This window comes from Tuber melanosporum (genome assembly GCF_000151645.1).
Source record: "Tuber melanosporum whole genome shotgun sequence assembly, scaffold_259, strain Mel28".
NCBI classification, from domain to species: Eukaryota; Fungi; Ascomycota; class Pezizomycetes; order Pezizales; family Tuberaceae; genus Tuber; species Tuber melanosporum.
In genome coordinates, this window is record NW_003298929.1 from 7,989 (window position 1) to 15,976 (window position 7,988).

Sequence of the window (7,988 nt, forward strand, 5' to 3'; positions counted from 1 at the left end):
AGGAGCAAACCCAGCCTGAGAAAACAAGAAGGTTGGAGATCAAAGATATCATCACACAGGTTTTCAGAAAGTACAATCGAAGAAAGATACATCAAGAGTTTACAAATAGACATATGAAGACAAAAAAACTGTACTGGCTAAAATTAACAGCAGCAGAGAGCTAGCAATCCAGGTTTGGAAATGCCAAGGAACAATGGGATAAATAGAATTGATTCCAAAAGAATAACCTCAATTCACAAGCCTATTCTGGGAAGAAATAGCCACTAGTCTACTGCTCAGAAGACCAGGAATGGACCATGAGATTCGTGTAGATAAAGACCAAAAAACATGAAAATCAAAAGAAATTCCCAACAAGAAAATATACCTACAAGAAGAGGCTGAACTTAAAGAGCACAGAAAGTACATCAAGTAAAACCTATATAGGTGATAGATTTGAGACTCCTTCATATCAGGAGTATCTCCTATACTATTCATCAAGAGGGAGAACAGAAACATGAGACTCTGTGTTAACTACAGAGGACTAAATTTGGTTACCAAAGAACGATTGATATCGGATACTCTTGATTGGAGAAGTATTGGAAGATAATGATCAGCAAAATACTTCACCAAACTCAACATCCATAATGCATACCATAACATTCATATCAAAGCAGGAGATGAATGGAAAAGAACATTCACATGAAGATATAAAATATTCAAATACTTGGTCATGGCTTGCGGGCTAACCAATGTACTGCCTTTATTCTAATGATAGATTAATAGAATACTCAGTAAGTACATCGAAATATGTTACATAGCATACCTGGAAGAGGTACTCATATATTCAGAAAATAGGAAATGCAGGAAAAGGATGTTAGCAACATCATAGCTACAATACAAGGATTTACAAAGAAAAACAAAACAACAATAAGTGAATAATATATGGAAGAAACCAAATGCCATAGTTTCATCATCAATCGAAGCGGAGCGAGTGTCAACATGATCAAAAATGCAGCCATATAGGACAGTACCTGACTAAATAACAAAACTAATGTTTAGTGCTTCATGGAATTCTGCAACTTTTCTCTAACATTTATAGAAGGATTTTGTAGGCTTACAAAAAACCACTCTATAACCTGACCAAGAAAGACAAGAAATGGGAATGCGGAGAAACAAAACAAAAAGCATATAATTCTATCAGGACATATCTGATATCGCCACCAGTATTGATCTATGACAACTCAAAGTAGTATACAATAGGTGAAACAGATGCCTCAAAATATGTATGCTCTGCCATACAGTCGCATTAGTGGGATGATGGAAAATAGATACTAATGTCTTATCCATCCAGGCAACTGACTACATGGAAATACAAGTATAATGTTGTCAACAAGAAACTGTTAGCAATAGTTCAAGCAGGGAAAGAATACTGAAGATACGTCCTGTACAGGAACCATCCAATCCGGGTTCTCACCAATTACAAGAATCAGGTCCCATTCTTGACCATGAAAAAATTAAGCGATGGCCAGATGAGATGGATAGAATACCTCAGCAAGTACAAATTCATAATTAAATATTGCGCAAGACAAAAAGGTAGAAAGGAAGATGATATCGCAGGAATCATAATCGACAAACCACAAATAAAAGAAGACAATGGAGTTAAAAAGAAAATACCAACATGATTGCTAAAAGCTTACTTTGCGGTAATGGAAGTTATTGAATTCACATCAACTAAGGAAATAGAATTGAGAAGGCAAACTACGAAGACAAAACAATTCTAGCAATAAGAGTACAGTGGAAGGAAGAAAAAATTGTTAATGAAGGAATTGCCCTAGGTCTATGTCAATGGAAGGATGGAAACATGTGGTATGACGGAAAACAATATATTTAAGAATAGAAAATAATCAGGGTGAGCATCATACGACAATATCACGATATGCCAAAGATGGAAAAGAGGCAATGTCTAAAATCATGGAATTCATTACGAGGTCATTCTGCCAGCCAGGATTGGGTGAGGATATCAAAAGATATATCATGAATTGTGACATATGTCAATGAATTAAAACCACAAAACACGCAGCTTAGCGATTACTAAAATTGAAGGAAATTCCCCAGCTACATTTGGAAATAATTACCATAGATATCATTACAGAACTACCTCTATCAATAGAGTATGATAGGATCCTGGTCAAGATGGATCTCCTGACCTAAATGAGCCAATTCATTCGATTCAAAATGAATATAGATACATGAGATTTCATATGAACATTCTTCGAAAAGGTTTTCCCACTGTAGCACCTTCTGAAGTATATTATTATGGATGGAGAAATACTATTCATAACAGAATAATAGAAACAAGTAATCGTAAATATTGAGAAACAAAATCAGCAGAGCCCAGCATTTCACCAGCAGAATGACGATCAAATAGAACCAATAAATGTAATTATTGAGCAATATTTAGAGACCTACATAAATTATTAACAATTCTATTGGTATAAGCTGTTTTTTCCATGTCCTAGTTCAGATACAACCAGGGCATGCAAGAAACAATATGCATAATAACATTTTTAGTGAATTACTGACAATATACACAGAGTCCGGCTATGAGTGATACGATTTATATGACGATAATAAACAAAACAAATATGGAGAAACTACAATCGCTAGGTACCTTTTCCATGGTAACCTTAAATAGTAAGCCAAGTGGACCAGTTACTCACCTGAACATGATAATACTTGGTAGTTCACACAGAACTTGACCAACGCATCAGATGACCTTTCATCCATATACGAGCAATACCCTAGCATGTCCAGCCCTGGCGATGATGACATTCAAGGTCAAACACAAGGAAAAACAATGTACCTCTACTCTACCATGCTGTTGCACTCCCAATACCTGTTCTTGGTGCCTACGGAGAAAGATCTCAAGCAATGAGTGGAGAAAGCAAAAAATAACGCAATTAGTTGGATGGTCTGCTACAATGACAGGTGTTCCGCAGGCCAGAGAGAATAGTAAGACAAGGGCTAGTTCCCCAGAGAACTACAAAAGAATGTTGCGTCCCTGTACTATACTCTAGAGCACTGGTAACCGTGCTTTAACAATAGGTGCAAGTTGCATAGAACAAAAGGATTTAGCGTGGGTACTACCCACAAAGGTACAGGATAAAGTAAGATTTGGAAGAAAAGATACCGCTGTAAGGCTTAGGGCCTCGAGGACGCAACTTTGAGAGGGAGGAGCCCAGACCTCCATGACAGAAATAGAGCTGGATGTCGGAAGCCTACAGAAGCAAATCTGAAGAATCAAGGAACAACAGGGCCAGGGCGAAGCCGCATACACAGAAAACAACAAAACACTCAGGGCATTAAGACAACTGAAAGACAATCAGTGGCGCACAATTAAATGAGCGACCCTCAGTTTAGATTCAGTGACGATAGGGTGGAGGAGGGTAGACAACTAGTTCAATATGCTTCAGAGGTCGATCCACAAAGCTGGGTCAGAAATCATTAAAGCTTGCAGAATTAGACTCATAGGACTGTGACTTCAGGGGGGAGGAGCTAATGTCACAAATGTGGATTGAAATGGAAAAGGTTTTTAGATGACTCATGAGTATCACTCATAAGTCCGTTATTGTTTCACACATATGGCTTATTTAGATTACGTAACCTGTTATATTAGGATTTGTTATATTTCACATATGACAGGATTATGAGTTATGAGATGAGAGCCTGGTGGGTATACCTTGCAAGTATATCTTGCGGCTATGCCTTGTGTATATAATTTGTGTTTTACACATAACCTCATTATGAGGTCATGGGATGCATGCATGGGAATACATGGGGTCTTATATCTTGAGTATTGTGTTATAATTAGTTTATAAGTTTTCACACATGATGTTGCTAGCAGGTCATGGCTTTTGACCATGTGACTACTTTAGTCAAATTACTAGTTTGTTATGATTTGATTTCCCACATGTCAACACTTTGGGTCACATGACCTGGCCAGGAAAAATACCATATAAGGAGGCCTGTACAGCCATGGAGGGTAGGTTCTTCACTCTTTGTTCTAACTACTTTTACTACTTATTACTTTAACTAATATAAAACACCTTTACACTCTTTATTCTTATCACTACCTTTATTATTAATACGTCGTGAAAAGCTCTTCATGAAGAAGGATTAGAGAAAGCTTACTATATATGTTTCCGGTAGAAGATAAAGGTCTTGTACTTCAGGTAAGCTAGGCCGAGGCCTAGTACTATCATAAGATAAGAAGAGAAGAGGAAGAAGAAAAGTATCTTTTTCTATCATGAAGGACTTGCCATACAAATGGGGATTATTACACTACCATATATATTTGTATTATCTATACAACTTGCCTATTTGTTAGTTGAACTTCTAGACTATGGTCAGTCCCAAGAGTTGGGATGAGAATCTAGTTGCTGAAAGTGTTGGCGGCCTTCGACATTCGCTTTAGGGTTTCCTTGGTTTGGGCTTTCTTCTGTTCAGCAGTAGGTGCACAATTGGGATGGGGTATTTCCTTACCTTGAAGAATAGGTTTCTCGGCTACCTGTCTTTACTGCTTCTAGAATAGCTATTAGGGAGACTAGCATGTGAGCTTTTTAAACCCAGGACTGCTTAGCTAACAATTACTTTAAGTGCAACTCTACTACCTCCAGCTTGTACGATCTCAGCATCGTGTACCTTGCTGTATGGACTAGCCTGTCTCAGGTTATGGTTTTTATTCTGACAGCTGGAGAACAAGACCAGGTAGAGGTGCTGGTTTATATGGTGCAAGCTGACATGACCCTTGACCTTAATGGATGTAAAGCTAGAAAAATAAATATAATAACAAAAAAATAAAGAAAAAAATAAAGAAAAGAAAAAGACATCCCCTTGAGCATACTTCATCGCTGCTGGTTTTTTTCTATATAGTTTGACAACACCACTGTCAACTCTTATGAGCCATCCACCCTCTCCTCTACCTCCTAGATAGTTCCTGCCTATTGGTACAGTTTTTCTTCAGCAGCCCCTCCCCCGTGTCCTCTCTTGTTCTCTTTCCGCTAGATGAGTAAGTTATCTGTACCTTCCCCAGTAGTTCTCTTATACTTGCGTAGCTCTCATAGCCTTAGCACAGTTAGCATCATTCCTTTGCTTGCAGTCAGCCCCAGCAATAAAGGAAGTCTTTCTCTACACTTACACAATCTCCATTGCAGAATAGCTAGACTCGTAACATCAGGGTCTGTCTCACAGTGAGATTTGATAATTTTGTCATGATTACTAGGTTCAAGTAGCACTCGGTTTTCCCCCATCACCTTTCTCTCTCCTTACTACTTGTTAAATCCCTTTCAGTAAGTGATACCATCTCTCAGAGAATAAGGAAATACATGAAAGATGCCATGATATGGTAATGGTTTTATTCTACAGAGAGATTTGCTCTGATACCTCAGACTTTTCCTTTACCTTTCCACTTCAATTGTATTGGTGCACACCCTACTGCCTGACCTCCTTCTGCTGGCACTCTACTCCCATGCATTATCCTATCTGCCTAATAATCTGCTTCTTGGGTCTGGCACCGTGACCTGGTTTCTCAGCTCATGTTCCTAAGTATTGTCCTACTTCCTAGGTTCAGCAGGCTTTGAGAATGAGCCTTTAATCACATAAATAGCACCTTATTTTGGGGGCGTTTTTAAATCGGGCTGTCTGGCGAAGGTTGGCTGCAGTTTACTTTCTTTTATGTTTTTCCCATAGTTTACAGGTAGAGCTTTTCTTATATTTTCCTACCTAGCTTTCTTGTTTTCCTTCCTCTTCGATACATGTAGTTGGTGGGTATGTTTTCTTTCTTACCTGGAATTTTCTTGGAAATTTGCTTGTCTTCTAAGTATGACCCGTAGCATTGAAGTAATGAGTTCTGTAAACTGAGCACCTGAGTTGATCATCTTGAGAGTGTGTGCGGTGAGACTCATACCAGAGGGTCTTAGGGATACCTGTTTTCTCTTGGTCCAGGATGGAAGCGTTTTTATAGTGTCATAGCTAGTACTGCATGCAATATTCTTGTACCTCAAACAATGAATTAAAGATTTGTTTCTTCTGTTTTTTTTAAAAAAACAACCTCTGCTACAGAATCCTCATGTAACTAGTTAAGTTTCTTTCTTTACTACAAGTTGAATCAATACTTTGTACACACACTTCGCAATGCTACCTGAGAAAGAGGTCTCGCTTACAACAGCTAGCCCCAGTACATGATGGACTCCATTATCAAAAGTAATCACAAACCTAATCGTTCTCCGGGCTATCAAAATATCGAGAAATCCTAAGAGGTAAGGTCATTACCTGTTGTAGCATTAACAATAGAGAAATTGGATCGTTACAGTTGTAACAAAATGCTTACTTGCTAGGAATTATAGTTCCAGCAGGTTTTCCAGATAGTTGTAGCTAAGATGACCAAGTAGAATAAAGACATTTACATAATAGAGTCTGGGGCGCATGGCTAAATACAGTTAATGTGTGATACACATAATGGCGTCCTCGCTTTAGCCCACGTGAAAACTGTTAGAATATTCACGAAGGTTCCCTATCCCTTACTCTTACCATGACCACGACCACGACCACGGATTACCTACAACGACAATAAATGTTTGGCCTAAGGAAGATATGTTTTGAAAAGTGTTGCAGAAGATGTTAGTTGAGGCGATGGTTGTTTGCACTAAGAGATTAGTTGCAGCGGAGATGTTTGGAAGGTTTGAGGAATCGCACTAGGGTGTTAGATGTTTGGGACTAAGAGATGGAACCAGCAAGTGTCACAATGAGCCGTTAGTGAGACAGATGAAGGTATCAGGATGGAAGGAACGAGGAAATCTCTTCAAGTAGACGAAACTGAAAGAAGGGATTAAGTTTCAGTGTGGTGTGGAAGGAAAAGGGGAACGAAAGAAAGAGACGAAAAAGACTTTGGCGAAAATGAAGAATTGTTTCTTCTGTGGTTTGAATATGTGTATATATAGGACGCTGCTGGCAGCACAGAACGAACAAGAATCCCAAGGTACTCTCGACTCATCATAGCCCAAATAATTTGAGGTTATGAGCCCGGATTGCGCCAGACAATAACTCTCTTCACTTATACTATCCTCTGTTTTGATTCCAAAAAGCTCTCCATCTCCTTGCGTCTCAACTTCAATCTTCTCCAATGGCAACAACTCGGGCAGCGGCGGCGGCAACCGCAGAAGCAGCAATCAGATCATCCACTCCTCAAGCAGTTGTACCCCATCCCTACACCTCCCTAAGTCATTCTATTGAAAAGCTCGACGGGTCTATGGCGACGGGGAAGAGCAACTATATTGCATGGAAGTTTAGAATTCTCCGGATCTTGAAGGAGAAAGGACTTGCTCGTGCACTTGAAGATATATCTGCTGATGATGATTCCGAGTCAGTCAATAGTGCCAGTATTGATCGAGTCAATGATCAAGCATTCACCATAATCTCCCTTAACATACGAGACTCCCAGATTCCCCATATTCAATCTGCCCACAACGCGAAGGAAGCATGGGATGCTCTGGCTAAGGTTCATCAGGGGATTGGATCTAATGGCCGTATGGTCCTTATGCAAATATTATGGATCCTACATCTCACCGAAGGTCAGGACATGTCAGCACACCTGAACAGCTTCAAAGAAATGTCAACCCAAGTAGCGAACCTTTCATCCGATGGAATCGCTATACCAGACAGCGATCTCGTCGCGATGCTCTGTCTGTCACTCCGCAGTCCTATGAGCCATTAATTATGGCAGTGCAGTCTCGTGCAGATACGATTACCTTCGACCTCCTCGCTGGAAGTTTACTCCAAGAAGCGACAAGGAGACAAGCGGCCAACAGTAGCAGTCCAAGGCCAGATCAAACCCTACAGCCACTGTCAGCAATGGCCGCAGGTCCTGGGTTTCAGCCTGGAGACCAAATCGGCAGAGGAAATTACCGGACGGATCACAGAGGATATGGAAGAGGCACGAGAGGGGGTTCTTC